Genomic DNA, 24,940 nt, shown 5'->3' on the forward strand with positions numbered 1-24,940 from the left:
AAAAAAGATATATCGTGCAAATACTAATATGGATTTTAAAGGCAAAAATTGGATTTTTTTTTGCACCGATAAAAGGTAACACTTCGATAGGAAAATACGATTGTAAATTCCACATATTTAATGCTATGACTACAAAGTATATAATGCAAACAAAATACCAGGAGGAAAAAGGCATTCATAATCACAATTGGAGTGTTTTTAGGCTTGTCTCATTAACTAATAGAACAAGCAGAGAATACACTGACATAAACCTTGTTTTACAAGTATTCTTTAATCTGTTTCACATCTGTAACATCTGTAGTCACATCCTATTTTTCACCACTCATAATTGGTTTTCTGTGCCTTCTTTCTTTTTGTTTAGTCTTGCAAACACCAAATAGTAAATGCTGCTATCTTTATTGTTTGCTAAGAATAATCAGTGATAAGTGAACATACCAGAGAGTTCATCATTTTTGTTTGTTTTTTGAGACAGGGTCTCGCTCTTTTACCTATGCTGGAGTGCAGTGGCATGATCAAGGCTCATGCAGCCTTGACCTCTCGGGCTCAGGTGATCCTCACACCTCAGCCTCCAAAGTGGGAGCTGGGACTATAGATACATGCCACCACACCTGGCTTAATTTTGTATTTTTTAATAGAGATGGGGTTTCACCATGTTGCCCAGGCTGGTCTCGAACCCCTGGGCTCAAGCAATGCATCCACCTCGGCCTTCCAAAGTGGTGGAGTTATAGGTTACACTGTACCTGGCCATCAATCTTATTTTTTAAAATCTTTTAATTGTAAAATACACATAACATAAATTTATTACTTGTTTAGTACATTTAGAATGTTGTGCATCCATCACCACTGTATAGTTCCAGGACATTTTCATCACCCCAAGAGGAAACCCTGTATCCGTTACGTAGTCACCCTCATTCCCCTGTCCATTCCCTTCCTGGTAACCACTAATCTGCTTTTTGTCTCTATGGGTTTGTCTTTTTTGGATATTTCATGTTAATGGAATCATAGAATATGTACCTGGTTTACTTCACTTAGCATAATGTCCTCAAGGTTCATCCATATTGTAGCAGGTATCAGTACTTTGTTTCTATCTACCACATTTTGTTTATCCAGTCATTAGTTGATGAACCTTTCGACATTGCTACCTTTGGCTATTGTGAATAGTGCTGCTATGAACATGTGTATCCACATTTTTGTTTGAGTATCTGTTTTCAGTTCTTTTGGATATATACCGCTGACTGGAATTGCTGGGTCATATGGTAATTCTATGTTTTACTTTTTGAGGTACCCAGCAAACTGTTTTTCATAGCAGTTGTACCATTTTATATTTCTACCCGTGTGATATACAAGGATTCTAATTATCCACATCCTGGTCAGAGCGTGTTACTTTCTTTTTGATTATATTAGTAGTCATCATAGTGGATATGAAGTGGTGCCTTATGGTTTTGATTTGTATTTGCCTCATGGGTAATGATGTTGAACATCTTGTAACATACTTATTGGCTGTTTTGGGTTTGTCTTTTTTGTTGTTGAATTGTAAGAGTTCTTTCCTGTTTTGGATACAAGACCTTTGTCAGATACATGAGTTGCAAGACCTTTGTCAGATACATGAGTTGCAAATATTTTCTCCTCTTCTATGGGTTGTCTTTCCACTTTCTTAATAATGTCCTCTGATGTACAAAAGTTTTTAATATTGGCAAAGTCTAATTCATCTGATTTTCTTTTGTTGCTTGTGCCTTTGATGTCACATCTACAAAACCATTGCCAAATCCAGGGTCTAAAAGATTTACCCTCCTATCTTTTCTTCTAAGTGTTTTATAGTTTTAGCTTTTATATTAGGTCTTTGATCCATTTTGAGTTAATTTTTGAACATGGTATAGGTAACAGGCTAATACATTCTTTGTACATGTTGGCTATCTAGTTGTCTGGCACCATTTGTTGAAGATACTGTTCTTTCCCTATTGTCTTGACACCCTTGTCAAAAATCTATTGACCATTGATATATGGGTTTACTTTGGGACTTTCTGTTCTATTCCATTGATCTACATGTCTGTTCTTATGCCAGTACCATACTGTTTTTATTACTGTTACTGTGTAGTACGTTTTGAAGTCAGAAGGTATGAGTCCTCCGGCTTTATCTTATAAAAAACCCGACTTTTGGTTTTGCTGATTCTTCTACTGTTTCGCTTCATTAATTTGTGCTCTTATCTCATCTTCATTATTTTCTTCCTTTTACTGTATTCTTTGGGTTGATATTACTGATCTTTTCCTAATTCAAATTATTATTTATTAGCTTATTAACTTTTATCTTTTTAAAAAATACGCATTTTAAGTGTGTACATTTTCTTCAATATACTGCACCAGCGGATCCACAGGTTTTCATTTTTTAAATTAATTTATTTCAGTTTTCATTTTTAGTACTTTTCTGTTTATAATTTGCTGTTGTAATTCAGATACATTTAGTTTTGCTATTTTTTAAAAGCTTATTACACATAGTTTTGTAAGCTGTGATCATTTTAGTGTTTAAGTTCTTTGCAGGTCTTTTTCTCTTGTCTGTGTCAAAAGTTTCTTGACAAAGTTTGTGGGGGCTAGCCCTATCAGATATCAAGATATATTATAAAATGAAAATAATTAAACATTGTGATATTGGTACAAAGGTAGAAAATAGACAATGGAAAGAATAGAGTACCCAGAACCACCCATTCCCTGCCTATTTGAATACTTTCTATATGACAGAACACCATTGCAGATCACTAAGGAAAGGGCTTCAATGACTTGTGCGAGGATTATCGGATAGACACATGAAAAAAATAAATTGGATACCTTCCTCACATCGTATAAAAATCAGTTCCAGGTTGAATCAATACCTCCATGTAAAAGCCAACAACTTTATAAAGCTTTTAATAACATAAAGAGCATATTATCCATGATTTTGAGGCTGGAAAGATTCTTAAGACAAAGAAAGCATGAAAATGATTGATCAGTTCAGCTATATTGTTTTGGAACTTGTCTTTGCCAGAAATCTTTATAAGGGAGTGAGACAACAACCCTCCAACTAGAGAAGATATTTGCAACACATAATCGAGAAAGGACTGTTATAAATTAACCAGGTTTGGCAGCATGCACCTGTAATCCCACTTTCTTGGGAGGCTGAGGCACCAGAATCACTTGAACCTGGGAGATGTAGGTTGCAGTGAGCCGAGATCGTGCCACTGCACTCCAGCCTGGGCTACAAAGTGAGACTCTGTCTAAAAGAAAAAAAAGAAGAAGGTGTAAAGAACTCGAATAGTTGAACTAGAAAGAGATTTCAAAAAGAGGAAAACTGAAAGGAAAGTATACAGGAAAGATGCCCAGTCTCCTTAGTATTTAAGAGAAGTGCAGACTAAAACTAAGTGAGATATTAGTTATATTTAAAAGTCTGTCAATTCGATGATGGTGTTGCCCCTGTGGAAAATAGGTTTTTTTATCACCTAAAATAGTTGAACAGGTGCTTATCCTATGGCCCAGCAGATTAACTCGTAGATACCCTAGAAGTTAGGGTAAATAACCCTAGAAAAGCATAAGCAAATGTGTGGGGGAGGCATCTACAATAATGTTCATAGCAACATTTTTTATCATAGCCTAAAATTGGAAACAACCTAAATATCCCTCAGTATTAGATTAGATAAACTGTGGTATATTCATGTAGTGGAATATCATTCCATAGGCCCAATTTGTGAACTACAGCCACACACACTCTCGCACGCATGTATCACAGTTATAAAATCAAGCGAAAGAAGCAAACGCGAAAGGATATGTATGCCATGATTTCTTTTATATGAAGTTTGATAAGAGCCAAAACCGAAAAATATGACTGTGATAAATACTTAGATTGTGAAGTTATAAAGAAAAGCAAGGCAATGATTTCCACAAACTTTAGGATAAATGGTACCTCTTGGGTGTGAGAGGAGGAGATGATTATGGGGGGAATTTTAAGGGATTGGTAATGGGTGATGGTTACACTGGTGTTCATTCTTTAAGTGTACGTATATACAGAATACACTTTGTTATGTAATAGTTTTCATAAGATGCATTTTTTGTACATTTCTGTGCCAGTTATCTGTAATCATGATGAAGTGGTTGATTTTTTTAAAGGAAAATATAAATAACCAAAATCAATAAAAAGGAAAAGACCTGAATTGATTAATATTATGGAAACAGCATCAGACCAGCTACTTTTATACATGAATTCTATCGAGGAACGTGACCCACTTTTTAGAGTTCCACTTTTGTATTTCCGTAACTCTGTTGCATATTACCCCCGATCACATTAATAGGGTCTCCAAATTAACATGTCTAAAATCAATGTTTTTATCTTTTTGCTTTTCCAGTGTGTCACATGATAGTCTGTCTGTTCTTGGTTGACTTCCCTTAGTTGACTTATGACTGCCTTTGTAATTATCTTATAATGATTTCATTTTCCTTATGTTCTCAGCTGTTTTCTACTTCCTCCTCCCCGAATCTCTTATTGCTCCACAGGACCTCATGTCCTTTTCTAGGGTGAAAACAGCCACTGAACATGAATTATTTCAGTTTACCTTTCCTAGGCTTGCATGCTTCCCTCTTGCTTTCAGAATAATATACTTTTAAAAAAGGAAATGTATTATAGCTATCATCATTTTCACACTTCAAAGCAAATAAAGTTTTACCACTTCATACTACTAACATTGCTGTCTCTTGTACTATTATACTTCTCTAAGTTTTCCTTCCTACCCTGATGGCTGTTGTTATGCATTTCTTCTTCCATCCTTGCCTTTCTTCTTTCCCCTGGTGGGTAGGGGGGAGCTTACATATAGGTCTTCCCTAAGGTGCTGTCCTTAGCCTGCATCTTTCTTCTTACTAATTTGTATGTAAAATGAGAATTTATATGACACAGTAAGTATGTTTTCTACTTGGGTTAATAATATCAGTACCCTTCCTGGCATGCAGACTGAAATTTCTTGAGTTCTAGCTTCTTCCTCATTGCCTCTATAGCCAGTTGACTAGCAAATTTCATTGATTCTTTCCAAAACTTCAGAAAATTTTCCTCATTTTCATTGACATGACCAGCTTTATTTGCCTTGCTTAATGTCCTCAGATGTGGTTTGTCAGTGGTCTGTGATGCAAAAGTAAATTCATCGTACCTTTTTCTAGCTTTATTTCCTGCAGTGGATCCTTTATGAAACCTGTATGCCCAGCAAAATGGACTATTTTTCTTTGACAGTTGCTGGTTTTGCCTCTGTTCTTTCCTCTCACTATTCAGTCCCTTCACCACATTCCCCATCCCTTCTACCTCTTTTCTCGTTACACAATGAGTCTTAGAAAGAAAGATACGGAAGTGAAAATTACCTTTTTTCAGGCCAAATTCTTAGCCTCAAAGGTATCTGTAGCATTTCATTTGTATCTTTTCTGACCCTTGTTTCTGCCTTGCTTTAAAATGAACTTTGAGTGTTTTATTTCTACTAACTAGTTTCTCTATTTCTTGGGATCGGGGAGTCATCTTTGTGTTCCAGACTCAGAAGAGGAAATCATATACTGTTCATGTGAATTAATGGGAAAAAAATACAAACCGAAAAACCACATTTTCTTTTTATTAGCCTCTATTTTGGGGGTGGGGGGTAGGAAGTGGGCAGGGGTTTCTAAAATCATTAAATTTTAGTTAAGAGCAATCTTACCACTAATTTATTCCAAGACCATAGTTTTATGAACGAGAAAAATGTGCCTCCAAAATTTAAGTGGATTCCACAGTATCACACTGCTCACGTAATTTGTGATTTCCAAAATTTTATTAGCTTTTTTTTTTTTGAGATGGAGTTTCACTCTTGTTGCCCAGGCTGGAGTGCAATGGGGTGTGATCTTGGCTCACTGCAACCTCCACCTCCTGGGTTCAAACAATTCTCCTGCCTCAGCCTCCTGAGTAGCTGGGATTACAGGCGCCTGCCACCACGCCCAGCTGATTTTTGTATTTTTAGTATGGACAGGGTTTCACCATGTTGGCCAGGCTGGTCTCAAACTCCTGACTTCATGATCCGCCCACTTCAGCCTCCCAAAGTGCTGGGATTACAGGCGTGAGCCACCACACCCAGTGTGATATTTATTTTTTAGAAATGGGGCTCGCTGTGTTGCCCAGACTGGAGTGCAGTGGCCATTCACTGGCCTGAACATAATGCACTGCAGCCTTGAACTCTTGGCGTCTAGCCATCCTCACGCCTCAGCCTCCTGAGTACTGAAAATTTTAAGGTCATTTTGCCTTCAGTCCCACATGGGAGCAGGAGTCCTAGGTGAGCTGGGGTTGCCATAACCATAACTGAATGTGAGTCCCCCGGCAGAAAGGTAACCTCCTTTTCTTTATATGAGCTTGTAGAAATTCATTTATCTATTCCTATTTCCCTTTTCTCCCCACCTTTGGCTTTGGTAGCTGGAGCTGAAGAAATCTTTCTTATTTTCTGTAATGTGTTTTATAAATTACGTGTGGTCTAATGATTATATGGTTTTAAGAAAAATACCATAAAGGCTCTCTGTTTGTCTGTTATTGGTGTACAGGAATGCTTGTGATTTTTGTACATTGATTTTGTATCCTGAGACTTTGCTGAAGTTGCTAATCAGCTTAAGGAGATTTTGGGCTGAGACGATGGGGTTTTCTAGATATACAATCATGTCATCTGCAAACAGGGACAATTTGACTTCCTCTTTTCCTAATTGAATACCCTTTATTTCCTTCTCCTGCCTGATTGCTCTGGCCAGAACTTCCAGCACTATGTTGAATAGGAGCGGTGAGAGAGGGCATCCCTGTCTTGTGCCAGTTTTCAGAGGGAATGCTTCCAGTTTTTGCCCATTCAGTATGATATTGGCTGTGGGTTTCTCGTAGATAGCTCTTATTATTTTGAGATACGTCCCATCAATACCTAATTTATTGAGAGTTTTTAGCATGAAGGGTTGTTGAATTTTGTCAAAGGCCTTTTCTGCATCTATTGAGATAATCATGTGGTTTTTGTCTTTGGTTCTGTTTATATGCTGGATTACATTTATTGATTTGCGTATGTTGAACCAGCCTTGCATCCCAGGGATGAAGCCCACTTGATTATGGTGGATAAGCTTTTTGATGTGCTGCTGGATTTGGTTTGTCAGTATTTTATTGAGGATTTTTGCATCAGTGTTCAAATCATGAGTGAACTCCCATTCACAATTGCTTCAAAGAGAATAAAATACCTAGGAATCCAACTTACAAGGGATGTAAAGGACCTCTTCAAGGAGAACTACAAACCACTGCTCAATGAAATAAAAGAGGATACAAACAAGTGGAAGAACATTCCATGCTCATGGGTAGGAAGAATCAATATCGTGAAAATGGCCATACTGCCCAAGGTAATTTATAGATTCAATGCCATCCCCATCAAGCTACCAATGACTTTCTTCACAGAATTGGAAAAAACTACTTTACAGTTCATATGGAACCAAAAAAGAGCCCGCATTGCCAAGTCAATCCTAAGCCAAAAGAACCAAGCTGGAGGCATCACGCTACCTGACTTCAAACTATACTACAAGGCTACAGTAACCAAAACAGCATGGTACTGGTACCACAACAGAGACATAGATCAATGGAACAGAACAGAGCCCTCAGAAATGATGCCGCATATCTACAACTATCTGATCTTTGACAAACCTGACAAAAACAAGCAATGGGGAAAGGATTCCCTATTTAATAAATGGTGCTGGGAAAACTGGCTAGCCATATGTAGAAAGCTGAAACTGGATCCCTTACACCTTATACAAAAATTCATTCAAGATGGATTAAAGACTTAAATGTTAGACCTAAAACCGTTAAAATCCTACAAGAAAACCTAGGCAATAGCATTCAGGACATAGGCGTGGGCAAGGACTTCATGTCTGAAACACCAAAAGCAATGGCAACAAAAGCCAAAATTGACAAATGGGATCTAATTAAACTAAAGAGCTTCTGCACAGCAAAAGAAACTACCATCAGAGTGAACAGGCAACCTACAGAATGGGAGAAAATTTTTGCAACCTACTCATCTGACAAAGGGCTAATATCCAGAATCTACAATGAACTCAAACATATTTACAAGAAAAAAACAAACAACCCCATCAAAAAGTGGGCAAAGGACATGAACAGACACTTCTCAAAAGAAGACATTTATGCAGCCAAAAAACACATGAAGAAATGCTCATCATCACTGGCCATCAGAGAAATGCAAATCAAAACCACAGTGAGATACCATCTCACACCAGTTAGAATGGCCATCATTAAAAAATCAGGAAACAACAGGTGCTGGAGAGGATGTGGAGAAATAGGAACACTTTTACACTGTTGGTGGGACTGTAAACTAGTTCAACCATTGTGGAAGTCAGTGTGGCGATTCCTCAGGGATCTCGAACTAGAAATACCATTTGACCCAGCCATCCCATTACTGGGTATATACCCAAAGGACTATAAATCATGCTGCTATAAAGACACATGCACATGTATGTTTATTGTGGCACTATTCACAATAGCAAAGAGTTGGAACCAACCCAAATGTCCAACAATGATAGACTGGATTAAGAAAATGTGGCACATATACACCATGGAATACTATGCAGCCATAAAAAAGGATGCGTTCATGTCCTTTGTAGGGACATGGATGAAACTGGAAACCATCATTCTCAGTAAACTATCGCAAGGACAAAAAACCAAACACCGCATGTTCTCACTCATAGGTGGGAATTGAACAATGAGAACTCATGGACACAGGAAGGGGAACATCACACTCCGGGGACTGTTGTGGGGTTGGGGGAGGGGGGAGGGACAGCATTAGGAGATATACCTAATGCTAAGTGACGAGTTAATGGGTGCAGGAAATCAACATGGCACATGGATACATATGTAACAAACCTGCACATTGTGCACATGTACCCTAAAACCCTAAAGTATAATAAAAAAAAAAAAAAGAAAAATACCCTAAAGGAAGAGTGTTTGTCCTTAGTTTTCATCTTTAGTTATCCATAAAATCTGAACTCTACCCTGAAATATTTGTCGTCATTGTATTTTTCATCTTTCCTCGATATCTACTTGTTAGTTCAATACTATCTTTTATCAATTTTAATGTACTGTTCCAAAGAACGTATATTTGTTACTGTTTTCATAGAGAATTGAGCAGTAGGACGTTTTTCTTACAGAATTAAACTTAGGTTTTTCTCCATCCACTAGATGGCTCAAGTGCACCACTTTGGCAGCTCAGATTGATCCTTGCTTGCTTTGCTTGTGGTTTCTACTTTGAGTACTGTTGGCTTTTTAAAAACTGGATGAGCCCTTACCTGAACCTAGCTTTACATATACGTGATGGCAGATTTCCTCACATTTTCTGATTGTTTACAGACTTCTGAAAAGCTGGTGAAGTGTTCTTCATATCAATAGTAAAAAGTGCATTACAGTGCTTAGATTTTGTTTTTTGCCTTCAAATTATTTTGGACTTTAATTCAATTGCCAATAATCTATTTAGATTTCCTCAGACTAGGCATGCAGTTAATAATTCATCCATTTCTTCCTGATTCATAGTCATTTGGAGTCATTTTCCAGCACATGGTGGTACCTCAGTAGTTTTTGAGGCACACAGGGCTATTTGCTTCAGTTCTGTAGTAATATTTATTTCGTGCTTTTGTGCTTGGCATTGTATGGGCCAGTGGAGGGAAATACCAGGATGACTAAAGAGGATATTTTCATCAGCAAGGAGCCCACTGCGTTAATTCGTTTCCTTAAGTTTCTTTATTATTTTTTATTTTTATTTTTCCTGAAAGCACATTGGTATCTTGAGTTTTTGAAGCCAAATAATGAGTATAATGAAGGCTGATTAGAGCTTATGTGTGTAACCAACTCTGAGGAGAATTTTGTTTTTGACATTGTCCCTGTTGGTATTGCCTGAAAAAAACTTAAAAAAAAAAAAAAAAACTGAATTCTTTAGAAATATGCTTGTGGCTTTCTGTTTTGAGTTGTTAAGTAAAAAGGAAAAAGAATTAAGATTAGTTGAATGCTTATGTGCCAGTTTCTTACTTAATTTGATGCTCTCAATAATTTGGAAGACAAGTACAAATATCTCTATTTACAGATGAAGAAACTAAGGAATCAGAAGTTGCCCAGGATCAAAGAAATGGTAAGAGAGGCAAACTCTTTGTGATATCAAGGGTTTTTTTTTTTTTGCCCAAGAGAAAATAATTATTTTCTGAAATGGCAGAAACATTTGTAATATCAACTAGTTGGATACTTTCATATCCTAAAGACAGAAAACTCCAAACAAAGGATTGATTGCCTCTCACAGTTGATCTTTGAGATTATAAACAAATATTCTTGCCAAACTAGAGCAATCAGTCATACTGGTATCTCTTTTACAGATACCTTTAGAATGATAGCAAACACTGTAAAATTGATTTTTTCCAGAGAAAGTGTTTGCACCTAATAATCTTATTTTTCAAGAATAATAACTGAATTATTTCATCAGTTTGAAAATATAGTGTATGATTTAAAGGAGAATGGCAAGTTATTGATGTAGATACACGTTATTTACAATATTATAACTAGATTACATTACAAATATTGTAACAACAATTTGTCTTTATAAAATCCCCTTTATTTCTCTTTATTGTTTAAGGGTCCTTGTAGCTAAGCTGTGTAAAACAGGAAATATGGCTATTTGCCAGTGTTCTTAAGGAAACAGGAGTGAAGTAAAGCAAACAATACAAAAGGGGTTTGTTTAAAGGACGTACTTAATTTCTCTGTGGCTGTGGTATCATTTTTCTGGCTCTGTTGTCTTTGTCCTTTTTCACTGCATCAGAAAACGGCCATTAGGTACATATCCTTCAAAGTTTTAAAAGTTGAAATTGTACTTTCACAACTATTAAAACAAAAACAACCAGTAATGTGAACTGAACCCAAAGATATTTAAGATAAATATCCTCCCGTAACTGTAAATTTGTATCCTCCATATCGCCTTAGAAATTTTCGTATGCATTGACTAGATTTATTGACATTTTTCTTCCCTTTTATGTATTATCAGATATTGCCATCAGTACTATTACCGTATTTATGCAATGTTGCCTTGTGTGGAAATTCTAAACCTTTGCTAACTCTTGGTAACCAAGATAACGATAAACTAAGGAGATTATTATCCCATCTTTTGAGAGAAATGTAAAATTATTCATTTGTCTATAAAGAATCTTTGACAAAGGTATTTTTTTTTTATACCACACAATTCCATTTTATATGCAATTCAAAATCAGGCAAAATGAATCCATGCTGTTAACAATCAGGACAGCGGTCACCCTTGCAGGGGTACTGACAGGAAGAACCTGAGGGAACTGCTGGGGGCTAGGCACGTTCTGTGCTGCATCTGGGTGTGGAGTGCAACACAGGGCTGCAGTTTGCGAAGAGTCACTGAGCTGTACGCTTACTTACACCTTCACTCTATGTATGTTACATATCAAGAAACAGTAAAAACAAATTTAAAACACCACAGTGGCGAACTGAGTGATTAGAAAACCAGTGACAAAAATGACCATAGGCGCTATTGCTGAGGTATTTTTTAAAGCATATGGAATCCTAGCCATTTTATTATTATTAGCTATGTACCTAAATGATATTTTACATATGAGTATAAGGAAGACAGACTTTAGGTTGTCAAAGAATGAGCATGTCTCATGCGTTACAGTCATGGCATGACAGTTGGATTACAATTATCTCTTGATGAATCAACTTCATCTAAACCTTAATTGCATATTAAATTATTTAGTCATTTCCTGATTCAGTAATGAGAAGTCAGAATATATAGTAATTTACTGGGTAGCATGTTACATGCCATAGCTTGCAGAATGTACTTGTCAGTAAAGTCCACAATAAATCAAAGACAAATGAGAAAATTCTTTTAGAATTCAACTTCAGTGTTTTTTTTTTTCCTTAATTTGAAGTGACTTTAAATGCTGTCATGTAATGAGAAAAGAACCCTAGGTATAAATATTTAACCTGCTATAACTTTTTGTTGGAAAGGAGGTAGATTTTTTTTAATTAGTATTTTTTTCCCATGGGAAAAAAATAATTTTGGTGATGCAGTATGCCTTTATCTGTGTATTGTTAAAAACTAAACTAGACAAAAAACCCCCACTAAGAACCTTTAAATTTAACAAAGTTTATTTGAGCAGGAAAAAGGTTCTAGAAGCAGACAGCACTCTAAGATGGTTCAGAATACTACCACTTAACAACTGGTGAGCTGCTTTAATAACAGGGAAAAATAAGAAATGTCATACAGAAATTACCTGATTGGTGCAGCTTGGTGTTTGCCTTATTTGGGCACAATCTAGCAGCTTTTAACCTGGGATTGGCTGAGACTCAGATGTGTGGTTATAAGGATATACTCCTAAGTTAGGTTATAACTTGTTTACACATCAAGCTAGAGTACAGTTAACAGTGTATGGAGGCAGCTTTGGGCCAAATCTAATTGAACAGTATAAAAATAAGTTTTGCAAATATTTATCCTTACAACATGAGTTACATCCTAATATTCTTTATTCTCTTCTATTTCACTAAAATTCAAATCCACCAAATTGATTTCATGACCCATCAGTGTGTTGGAGCTCATTAGTTTGGAAAACACTGCCATATAGGGTTGAAAAGTTTTTTTCTTTTTTTACCCTATTAACAACTGACTAGTCTGAAGGAGCTCAAATATTTGGAAAGCTTTATTAGTGCAGTTTAGTAGTAGCTGGCTTTTAAAAAAAAATTGCTTTCTAGAATCCTCCCTGCTACATAATCACCAAATGTTATTTCAATATTGTTTTCCTAACTTGAAATTTAACTGAATGACTAGAAGGCGTTGGACCAAGAAATATCTGAAGTACCAAGCCCACAAAGGAAAATTTAATATTTATTGAGGTATCATGGTTATCTGTGCACCCTTAAAATTAAGCCCATTTTAGTTAATAGAATATAAGTTTCAGCTGGGTGTAGTAGCTCAGCACTTTGGGAGGCCAAGGCAGGAGGATCACTTGAGGCCAGGAGTTTGAGACCAGCCTGGGCAACAGAATGAGACCGCATCTATACAATTTTAAAATTAAGCAAGCTTGGTGGTACATGCCTGTAGTCCTAGCTATTCAGGAGGCTGAGATGGAAGTATTGCTTAAGCCCAGGAGTTTGGGGCTGCAAGTGAGCCATGCTTGTGCTGTTGCATTCCAGCGTGGGTGGCAGAGTGAGATCTTGTTTAAAAATTAAAAAAAATAAAAATAAAAAAACACATATATATGTTTATATAGATATATAAATTTCAAGTTAGTTGTTTAAAGGATGTCATTAACCAGAACCAAGCATCAGTCTTTGGTAATGAAAGCATTCTAAAAGTCTTTCTTTTAGACAGATTGAAAAGTCTATCTTGCAGACAAAGATAATTTTATTAATCATAAGTAACATTATGAAAAGTATTTGTGAATATTAATAACTCAGTTTCTTCACTTATGTTGAGTTGCTTTACATGTTTTATCTTTGCATAATCTATAAACTTGATGTTTCTTAGTTGACAAAATAAGTTTACAGTTAGATATATAGGTAACTTTTAGTTCAATATTTTAAAAATTGTGTCATGAGAAGTATAAATAAAATTCAATGAAAGATACCATTTCTTGGCCTTATATAATGGCGTATATTTGAACACTCGGAGATAGTGGAAAAGGGCATTTCACATAAGGGGAACAGAGGCATCAAGGCAGAAAAGCTTAATATGGTCCAGGAATAAAACATTCAACTGGATGGGCTTTGTTCTAAAGGCAGTTTTTGAGAGAAGAGAGAATTAAATTAACTTACGTTACAATACCTACTTGCTACAGGAGATAATGGGTGAATTTGAAGGGAGTGAAATTAGGCAGAGAGCAGTTAAGAAATCACTGAAATATTTTAGAGAAGAAATGAGATTGAAGTAGGACAGTGTCTATGGAAATAAGTAATTTATCAAGACAGTAAAATCAACACAATTTGGCAGCTGATTAGATTAATTCAAAAATATTTGAGTGTGTGCTATGCAATTCTGGGAATCCAACTGTGAACAAAATGCATGCTCTTTACCCTTACATGTGTTCTAGTCCAGTGGGAAGCACAGACATTTCAATTCAGGGTAATACATGTGCTGCCATGGAGAAAGACCCAATGTGTCTTGGGAGTGAGTATACTGACTGAACTTGAAGCCTCAGGGATGAGTAGGTCTTGACCAGGTAAAGTTGGGGTTAGAGTGTGTTACAGATTCCTCCCTGTCCTCTCCCCGCACGTTGGCTTAGAGGTGAAAAGATTGTGGTACTTTTAAAGCAGTTCATTGTGGCTGGATCCTGGGATTGGAGAGGGAGGAGGATCTGGTAAGAGAGGGCCAGGGCCAAGTCATCCAGAGTCCTGAAGTTCCTGGAATCCCCTAGTTCTTGGTCCACAGCCCTAACGAAGCCTTGGGTTTTATCTTAGGAACAGAAAGTAACTGTGGTATGATTTTAAGCAAAGGAGATTCAGGGTCAAAATTGCATGTAGAAAAAGTATTTTAGCTAAGAATGTCTTAGTTATAAGTCAGAAACTTAAGCAAAAGACAAAGAAAGTGACCCAGAGGATTCAGCATATGCAGAGGTAGGAAGTGCAGCTGGACTTCACAAAGATTTGGAACCAGACATGGTTCAGTATCAGATGCTTCCTCTTCTCTTGTATCTCATAGTGTCTTGTCTCTCATGTCTGCTTCATTGCTCCATGTATACTGTCTTCTCTTAACTATACAGCTCTAACTTAACAGCCTCTGAATTTCTCTCCCACTTCCAAGTCCTCTGGAGGGAGTCTGACTGGTTCCTTGTCAGTTGTCTACCCTTGGTTTAATCAGCTGTGCTAAGAGGGCAGGGTCATGTAGCATAAACATAGTGCTTCAAAGCCAACCCCTCTCACAGTTAAAGGTTATGGTGAGTTGTGGGCTAGGCAGAATTCTTAGAAAGAACCAACTTCAGAAGATCATTTTGGCTGCAGAATGAAGAATTCAGGGGAAGGGAACTAAAGGAAGGGGACCTCTTTAAGAGAATACAGTAATCCAGACAGTAGGTAATATTGGCCTGAATCGGGGTAAGTAAGAAGAGCACTGATTTGTGGTAGATTAAAGGTTGAATCTCCAGAAGTGTATGTAGATTGGATATTGGAGTATGAAGAGTCAAGGATAGTGTTTGTGTTTCTGGCTTGAATACCTGAATGGATGATGATAGCAATCCCTGAGCAGAAGTAGCATAGCAGCAAATTTAGTGGGAACTGAAGATGAAGAATTTATTTTTGTGCATATGTAGAGTTTGAGATAGCTTCGAGACATCTAAGTGGTAATGATTCGTAGACCCTTGAATATATGCATCTATAGCAGAGGGAAAAGCTCAATAGTAGATACATATTTGAAATTCTTTAGTGTTAAGTGATAACTAGAGCCATGAGGGTGGATGAAATTGCCGTGGGAGAGTGTAACAAGACAAGAGGGCCAAGACAGCCATGAAGAGAATCTGAGGGCTAGCAGAGGGGGGAAAATGAGCCTACAGGGCAGACTGGGAAGGAACAGAAAGGTGTGAGAAAAATCCAGAGTATGCAGTGTTTTTAGAAACCCAAGAAGAGTGCTTCAGGCGGGAGAATGTGGTGAAAGTGTCAGGTGCTGATGAGCAGCATAGGAAAGAGTCAAGTTCTGTTTAGGAGCAAGAAGTTTGTTGATGACCTTGGTGAATGAGCTTAATGGGATTGGTGAATATGGAAAACGGGATTGAGGACTCTGGCAAGTGAAGAAATGAAAATAACAAATATAAACAGTGCTTGAGCTATAAGGAGAAAGAGTGGGTAGAGATGATTATGACAGTGAAGTAAGGTTTTTATGTATTTTTAAAAATATCAGGGTCTTGATCGTATTTCAGTGCTAGGAGAAAGAGTGATAATCAGTTGAGCAAGATCAGGAGATTCTTCAGAGCACTATTACATTGTAATGGTGAAGAGTGAAGCAAAAGTATGTGGAAACTAGTTTAGTGAATAGAAGTAGAGGTATTTCTTGACTTTCATTTTCTCTAGGAAGAGGTTGGGATTATTTACAAATAAGGTAAAGTCGAAGACTTAGGAAACAAGAGGACTGTTTGTAATAGTGTAGAAATTAGACTAGTGCAACTTGGGATTTTTTTTTCACTAGCTTAGATTAGAGGTCTTAAATTGAAAGCAGCACCAGTATACATCATTGCATTTGTTTTGTTCAGCAGTCTGATTATATGCTTATGTTGTGCTACTTCAGGTTGGTGCATTGAGAGTAAGATATTGACATGATGGTGGTCTGACTAATGGAACATGGAATATAAGCGGTGGAAGGAAAGAAGTAAAAGTGAGGACTAATAGAAAAGTGAGTTGTTAAAGGCCTAGAGGTCTTATGTGCAAAGAATAAGTGAGAGTAACTCAGCTTGAGAGGAATTGGTGAATTCCATATTCACCAATCCCATTAAGCTCATTCACCAAAGTCATCAACAAACTTTTTGCTCCTAAACAGAACTTGACTCTTTCCTATGCTGCTCATCAGCACCTGACACTTTCACCACATTCTCCACACACCCCTAAAATGAGGGTAACACTAAAGGGGAATCGACCGATAGCGTCTTAGGAGATTTTCCTGCATTTGCCTGCATTGCTGGAAGAATGGTATTGCTGATAAAAGAAGTAAACATGGAAGGAAGACCAAGTTAGTTTTAGAGGGAAGAAAAGTTAGATTTTTACTGTTTCCACTTTGAGTACCTATGGATCGTTCATACTGAGATGACCAAGAGGCAGTTGAAAATATAAGGGAGAAGCCAGGGCTGGAAACAAAATTGGGAGATCATAATTGAACCCATAAATTTAACAAAAAATATAAAGTGATAAGGTCTGCTTAGACACTGTGTACATTTAAGGAGTAAGAAATAGAGAAAAGGTGCTTACAAGCTTTGAGAATTTGTGAAGAAACTCAAAAGAGGTTGAAAGGGTTGACCAAGCAGATCACTGGATTTGTGAGTGGCTTTCCAGAGGGTTTAGTGGAGCATGAAAGAAGATTGGAAAGGTTTGAAGAATAACTGACTTTCTGAAAGTATGTATATTGCCAATGAATGATGTATTATTATATGTGATTTTTAAAATCTCCCCATTGTACTGATATTTTAAAATAACTTTAATTTGCTTTTTTATTAAAAAAATTATTAGCTATAGTCTGGCTTTCTAAAATAGAGTATACTGGTCATTTAATTTGTGAATGCCTCAGGAGTATCATAGTTATTGATTGTTACTCAGAGCTATCATACTGTTGGGCCCTTTTGAGTGCTGTTAAGACCATTTGTTTTTGTACTGAATGCCTTCAGTGTGTTGTGTTTTTCAAGGCCTTCTTTCCCTTGTCATTTGTTGTATTAAGTCATTAGACAGTATTATTCAAGGATTTTTTTTCCCCCTCAAAGCACTTTACTGTGTTATACTTCATAATTATTGGAAGCCTCTGTAGATATATCTGAGGATATGGGGGTTGGTGGGGAGTAGTATCTCCTACTATAATCATACAAGACAATACTTCTGTGGCCTCTGGTCACCAAAATGTATGAAGATTTCTCTCCAACAGACACCAACTGGGTGTCTTCTGATTCAGTTCTATTCTGACATTGTCTTCCTGAAAACAGCATCAGATCCCACAGATTGAGGTCTCAGTCCCACAACACTGCCCCCCGACTTCAGATGCCAGTCACAGGCATAAGTTGTAGCCTTGTGTCTGACTGAATAGCTATAAATTGGGGTTCCTATGATCCCCTCCTTGGGTTCGATTAATTTTCTAGAGTGGCTCACAGAACTCACAGAAATACTTACATTTACCCATTTATTATAAAGAATATTACAGAGAATACAGATGAACAGCTAGATGAACAGACAAGATGCATAACACAAGGTGTGGAGAAGGGGTATGGAGTTTTCATGCCTTCTCCAGCTATGCCACGCTCTGGGAACCTGCATGTGTTATCCAGAAGCCCACAAAACAGTCCTTTTGAATTTTTATGGAAACTTGTTTACTTAGGCATGATTGATTAAATCATTGGCCATTGGTTTATCGACTCAACCTTCAGCTCCTCTCCACTTCCTAGAAGTTGGAGTAGGACCGAAAGTTTCAACCCTCTAATTATGATTACAAACAGAAAGGAATAGTAACAACATCACCCACATCAAAGACCAAAGGTAAATAAATCCACGAAGATGGGGAGAAACCAGCGCCAAAAGGCTGAAAATTCCAAAAACCAGAACACCTCTTCTCCTCCAAAGGATCACAACTCCTCACCAGCAAGGCAACAAAACTGGACGGAGAATGAGTTTGAAGGATTGACAGAAGTAGGCTTCAGAAGGTAGGTAATAACAAATTCCTCCAAGCTAAAGGAGCATATTTTAACTCAATGAAAGGAAGCTAAGAACCTGGAAAAAAGGTTAGACAAATTGCTAACTAGAATAACCAGCTTAGAGAAGAATTTAAATGACCTGATGGAACTGAAAAACACAGCGCGAGAACTTCGTGAAGCATACACAAGTATCAATAGCTGAATCGATCAAGTGGAAGAAAGGATATCAGAGATTGAAGATTAACTCAATGAAATAAAGTGAGAAGACCAGATTAGAGGGGAAAAAAAAAAAACAGTGAAAAGAAACAGATAAAGAAGTATGGAACTATGTGAAAAGACCAAATCTACGTTTGATTGGTGTACCTGAAAGTGACCGGGAGAATGGAACCAAGTTGGAAAACACTCTTGAGGATATTATCCAGGAGAAGTTCCCCAACCTAGCAAGGCAGGCCAACAACATTCAAATTCAGGAAATACAGAGAACACCACAAAGATATTCCTCGAGAAGAGCAGCCCCAAGACACATAATTGCCAATTCACCAAGGTTGAAATGAAGGAAAAAATTTTAAGGGCAGCCAGAGAGAAAGGTCAGGTTACCCACAGAGGGAAGCCCATCAGACTAACAGTGAATCTCTTTGGCAGAAACCCTACAAGCCAGAATAGAGTGGGGGCTAATGCTCGACATTCTTAAAGAAAAGAATTTTCAACCGAGAATTTCATATCCAGCCTAAGTAAGCTTAATAAACTAAGGATGAATAAAATCCTTTACAGACAAGCGACTGCTGAGAGATTTTGTCACCACCAGGCCTGCCTTACAGGAGCTCCTGAAGGAAGCACTAAACATGGAAAGGAACAACTGGTACCAGCCACTGCAAAAACATACCAAATTGTAAAGACCATCAACACTATGAAGAAACTGCATCAACTAATGGGCAAAATAACCAGCTAGCATCATAACGACAGGGTCAAATTCACACATAACAATATTAACCTTAAGGGTAAACAGACTAAATGCCTCAATTAAAAGACACAGACTGGCAAATTCATTAAAGAGTCAAGACCCATCAGTGTGCTGTATTCAGGAGACCCATCTCACGTGCAAAGACACACATAGGCTCAAAATAAAGGGGTGGAGGAAGATTTACCAAGTAAGTTGAAAGCAAAAAAAAAAAAAAAAAAAGCCAGGGTTGCAATCCTAGTCTCTGATAAAAGAGACTTTAAACCAACAAAGATCAAAAGAGACAAAGAAGGGCATTACATAATGAGACAGAGATCAATGAAACAAGAAGAGCTAACTATCCTAAATATATATGCACCTAATATGGCAGCACCCAGATTCATAAAGGAAGTTCTTAAAGACCTAGAGACAGACTCCCACACAATAATAGTGGGAGACTTTAACACCCCACTGTCAATATTAGATAGATCAACGAGACAGAAAATTAACAAGGATATCCAGGAGTTGAACTCAGCCCTGGACCAAGCAGACCTAATAGATGCCTACAGAACTGTCCACCCCAAATCAACAGAATATACATTCTCCTCAGCACCACATCGCACTTATTCTAAAATTGACCACATAATTGGAGGTAAAACCCTCCTCAGTAAATGCAAGAGAACAAAAATCATAACAGTCTCTCAAACCACAGTGCAGTCACATTAGAGCTCAGGATTAAGAAACTCACTCAAAAACGCACAACTACATGGAAACTGAGCAACCTGCTCCTGAATGACTACTGGGTAAATAACGAAATGAAAGCAGAAATAAAGATGTTCTTTGAAACCAATGAGAACAAAGACACAATGTAGGAGAATCTCTGGGACACATTTTAAGCAGTGCCTAGAGGAAATTTATAGCACTAAATGCCCACAAGAGAAAGCAGGAAAGATCCAAAATCAACACCCTAACATCACAATTAAAAGAGCTAGAGAAGCAAGAGCAAACAAATTTAAAAGCTAGCAGAAGACAAGAAATAACTAAGATCAGAGCAGAACTGAAGGAGATAGAGACATGAAAAACCCTTCAAAAAATCAGTGAATTCAGGAGCTGGTTTTTTGAAAAGATCAACAAAATAGACCGCTAGCCAGACTAATAAAGAAGAAAAGAGAAAAGAATCAAGTAGACACAATAGAAAATGATAAAGAGATATCACCACTGATCCCACAGAAATACAAACTACCATCAGAGAATACTATAAACACCTCTATGCAAATAAACTAGAAAATCTAGAAGAAATGGAGAAATTCCTGAACATTTACAGCCTCCCAAGACTAAACCAGGAAAAAGTTGAATCCCTGAATAGACCAATAACAAGTTCTGAAATTGAGGCAGTACTTAATAGCCTGCTAACCAAAAAAAGCCCAGGACCAGATGGATTCACAGTTGAATTCCACCAGAGGTACAAGGAGGAGCGGGCACCATTCCTTCTGAAACTACTCCAAACAATAGAAAAAGAGGGACTCCTCTGTAACTCATTTTATGAGGCCAGAATCATCCTGATACCAAAACCTGGCAGAGACACAATAAAAAAACAAAATTTCAGGCCAATGTCCCTGATGAACATTGATGTGAAAATCCTCAATAAAATACTGGCAAACCAAATCCAGCAGCACGTGAAAAAGCTTATCCACCATGATCAATTCTGCTTCATCCCTGGCATGCAAGGCTGGTTCAACATATGCAAATCAATAAACATAGTCCATCACATAAACAGAACCAACAACAAAAACCACATGATTATCTCAGTAGATGCAGAAAAGGCCTTTGACAAAATTCAACAGCCCCTCATGCTAAAAACTCTCAATAAACTAGGTATTGATGGAACATATCTCAAAATAATAAGGGCTATTTATGACAAACCCACAGCCAATATTGTACTGAATGGGCAAAAACTGGAAGCATTCCCTTTGAAAACTGGCACAAGACAAGGATGCCCTCTCTCACCACTCCTATTCAACATAGTATTGGAAGTTCTGGCCAGGGCAATCAGGCAAGAGAAAGACATAAAGGGTATTCAGTTAGGAAAAGTGGAATTCAAATTGTCTCTGTTTGCAGATGACATGATTGTATATTTAGAAAACCCCATTGTCTCAGCCCAAAATCTTAAGCCGATAAGCAACATCAACAAAGCCTCAGGATACAAAATCAATGTGCAAAAATCACAAGCATTCTTATACACCAATAACAGACAAACAGCCAAATCATGAGTGAACTCCCATTCACAGTTGCTACAAAGAGAGTAAAATACCTAGGAATACAACTTATGAGGGATGTGAGGGAACTCTTCAAAGAGAACTACAAAGCACTGCTCAAGGAAATAAGAGGGGACACAAACAAATGGAAAAACATTCCATGCCCATGGATAGGAAGAATCAGTATCATGAAAATGGCCATACTGCCCAAAATAATTTATAGATTCATTGGTATCCCCATCAAACTACCATTGACTTTCTTCACAGAATTAGAAGAAACTACTTTAAATTTCATGTGGAACGAAAATAGAGCCCACATAGCCAAGACAATCCTAAGCAAAAAGAACAAAGTTGGAGGCATCATGCTACCTGAGTTCAAACTGTACTACAAGGCTACAGTAACCAAAACAGCATGGTACTGATACCAAAACAGATATATAGACCAATGGAACAGAACAGCGGCCTCAGAAATAACGCCACACATCTACAACCGTATGATCTTTGACAAACCTACAAAAACAAGCAGTGGGGAAAGGATTCCCTATTTAATAAATGGTGTTGGGAAAACTGGCTAGCCATATGCACAAAGCTGAAACTGGATTCCTTCCTTACACCTTATACAAAAGTTAACTCAAGATGAATTAAAGACTTAAATGTAAGACCTAAAACCATAAAAATCCTAAAGGAAAACCTAGGCAGTAGCATTCAGGACACAGGCATGGGCAAAGACTTCATGAGTAAATCACCAAAAGCATTTGCAGCAAAAGCCAAAATTGACAAATGGTATCTAATTAAAGAGTTTCTGCACAGCAAAAGAAGCTATCATCAGAGTGAACAAGCAACCTACAGAATGGGAGGAAATTTTTGCAATCTATCCATCTGACAAAGCGCTAATATCCAGAATCTACAAAGAACTTAAACAAATTTACAAGAAAATAACAACCCCATCAAAAAGCGGGCAAAGCATATGAAGAGACATTTCTCAAAAGAAGACATTTATGCAGCCAACAAACATATGAAAAAATGCTCATCATCACTGGTCATTAGAGAAATGCAAATCAAAAACCACAATGAGATACCATCTCACTCCAGTTAGAATGGCAATCATTAAAAAGTCAGGAAACAGATGCTGGAGAAATAGGAACACTTTTGCACTGTTGGTGGGAGTGTAAATTAGTTCAACCATTGTGGAAGACAGTGTGGCGATTCCTCAAGGATCTAGAACTAGAAATACTATTTGACCCAGCAATCCCATTACTGGTTACATACCCAAAGGATTATAAATCATTCTACTGTAAAGACACATGCACATGTATGTTTATTGTGTCACTGTCCACAATAGCAGTGACTGGGAACCAACCCAAATGCCCATCAATGTTAGACTGGATAAAGAGAATGTGGCACATATACACCATGGAATACTCTACAGCCATAAAAAGGATGAGTTCATGTCCTTTGCAGGGACATGGATGAAGCTGGAAACCATGATTCTCAGGAAACTAACAAAAGAACATAAAACCAAACACTGCATATTCCCACTTCTAAGTGGGAGATGAACAATGAGAACACATGGGCACAGGGAGGGAAACATCAGACACCAGGGCCTGTCAGGGGATTGGAGGAGGTATAGCATTAGGAGAAATACCTAATGTAGATGACGAGTTGATGAGTGCAGCAAACCACCATGGCACATGTATACCTATGTAACAAACCTGCACATTCTGCACATGTACCCCACAACTTAAAATATAATTTTTAAAAAAAGAAAAAAATACATTTCTTGGACCCATGGTAGAAAGACTGATCACTATATCCAGATATCCACTCTCTCACTGCTCTTGGTCAATTGAACCCTTCAACTTTTAGTTGGGTACATGGCTACTTTGCAGTAAGATGTGACTGTGGTGTGTGAGCCAAGCTAATTTGCGCAGAAGGAATTGTGTAACTTGCAAATCATATCCTCAGAAGAGAATATGCTCACCCTTGTCTTCTTCCCACCCCTCCCCTGGATTGGAGAAGAGATGCGTTATTGCCCACCACATGGGCAATAACTCCCTAGGGGGTGACAGGGCAACAGGATAAAAGGAACCTGGGTCCTTGGATAACTTCATGAAATAGAGCTGCCTTTTCTCTGTGGCTCTCCCACTTAACTCTGGACTATTATATGAGAAAGAAATAAACTAAATTGTTTGAAAAATAAATAAAAGATGAATCCAGAGGGAGTGGCTACAAAAGTTGCTTATCAGGAATTCTAATTGGTTTACAGAAATAACATTGGTTAATGATTTTCTATACATTGTTAAATTATAAGGTGTGTGGCATTTTATGTCTTCTTGAGGTCAGTTAGTCTAGAGCTTGAATAGCAAGTGGCTTCAAGGGGTAATTATTTACCTCAAGGGGGAATGAGACATAACTGCTGTTACATTTTAAATACCTTTTTGGGACTGATAACTTAGGCCCATATTCCTTAGATAAAAAGTTTTTCTTCCCCCCTCCCTCCCCAACCTTTACTCCTTGTGGTCAAAAATCTTTCTTCTTGAAAGCATTGTTAATCAAAATCTAAGTGTCATGATGTCGCTTGTCACCAGGAAAGCTCACTCCCAGGTAGTGCTGTCCCATGTGGATGAGGGAGGAGGAAATGTCTCAGTGAGGAATTTTAAGAGCTCCCAAAAGCTGACTTAGGATGGCATCACAGAGTGGCAGAAATGAGACCTCAGTTAAGTCATTGCTTGTTGAATCATCCCTAGTCTTTGGAATCCTATGATTTTAGTTTCCTCCAAAGTAAAACAATGAGAGATACATAACATTAAGAATTTGTGTCGTAGAAATATAATGCACACATTGACTACAATCAAAAAAGTGAATTTACATGTCAGAATGAAAAAAGAACCTATTCGTTAGGGAGCCAACAACAACAACAGCAAAATCGTGAAAAAAATTAAAACCTGGTTCTTCTTTACAGACTGGTTGTAGCCAGGAAATAATTCAGGATTTAGTCCAAGTGGCAGACAAATAAGAAAACTCAAAAACAATGGTCAGGCTAGAATCTAATAACAGGTGTGTTATAGTTTTCTTATGAAACATGAGTTTTCTGTCTCTAGTCTCCCTTTTATTTTTTTAAAATACATAACTTTACATACATAAAATGTATATATTTATACTTAGAAATTTTTTCTTTCTTTTAGTAACAGTCTCACTCTGTCACTCAGGCTGTTGTGCAGTGGCATGATTATAGCTCATTGTAGCCTTGAATTCCTGGGCTCAGGTGATCCTCCACCTTATCCGTGAGTAGCTGGGCTTACAGGCACAAGCCACTACACCCATCCAGTCCCTCTTTTCT

At 37.5% G+C, this 24,940-nt stretch overlaps 1 protein-coding gene across 10 annotated transcripts in view; it reads left to right on the plus strand.

Moving 5' to 3' along the window:
• Positions 1-24,940, plus strand: part of MAPK8 (mitogen-activated protein kinase 8) — a 141,155-nt gene that overhangs the window by 49,494 nt on the left and 66,721 nt on the right. The window contains exon 1 of one of the 10 annotated variants that reach the window (XM_030797611.1): positions 8,914-10,163. The exons of the other annotated variants lie outside the window; for them this stretch is intronic. The gene's annotated coding sequence lies outside the window, so the exon portion shown is untranslated. Of the gene's footprint in view, positions 1-8,913; positions 10,164-24,940 lie in introns of those variants that run through there. 10 annotated transcript variants of the gene reach the window in all.

Source organism: Nomascus leucogenys, chromosome 18 (assembly GCF_006542625.1).
Source record: "Nomascus leucogenys isolate Asia chromosome 18, Asia_NLE_v1, whole genome shotgun sequence".
In the NCBI taxonomy this organism is placed as follows: Eukaryota; Metazoa; Chordata; class Mammalia; order Primates; family Hylobatidae; genus Nomascus; species Nomascus leucogenys.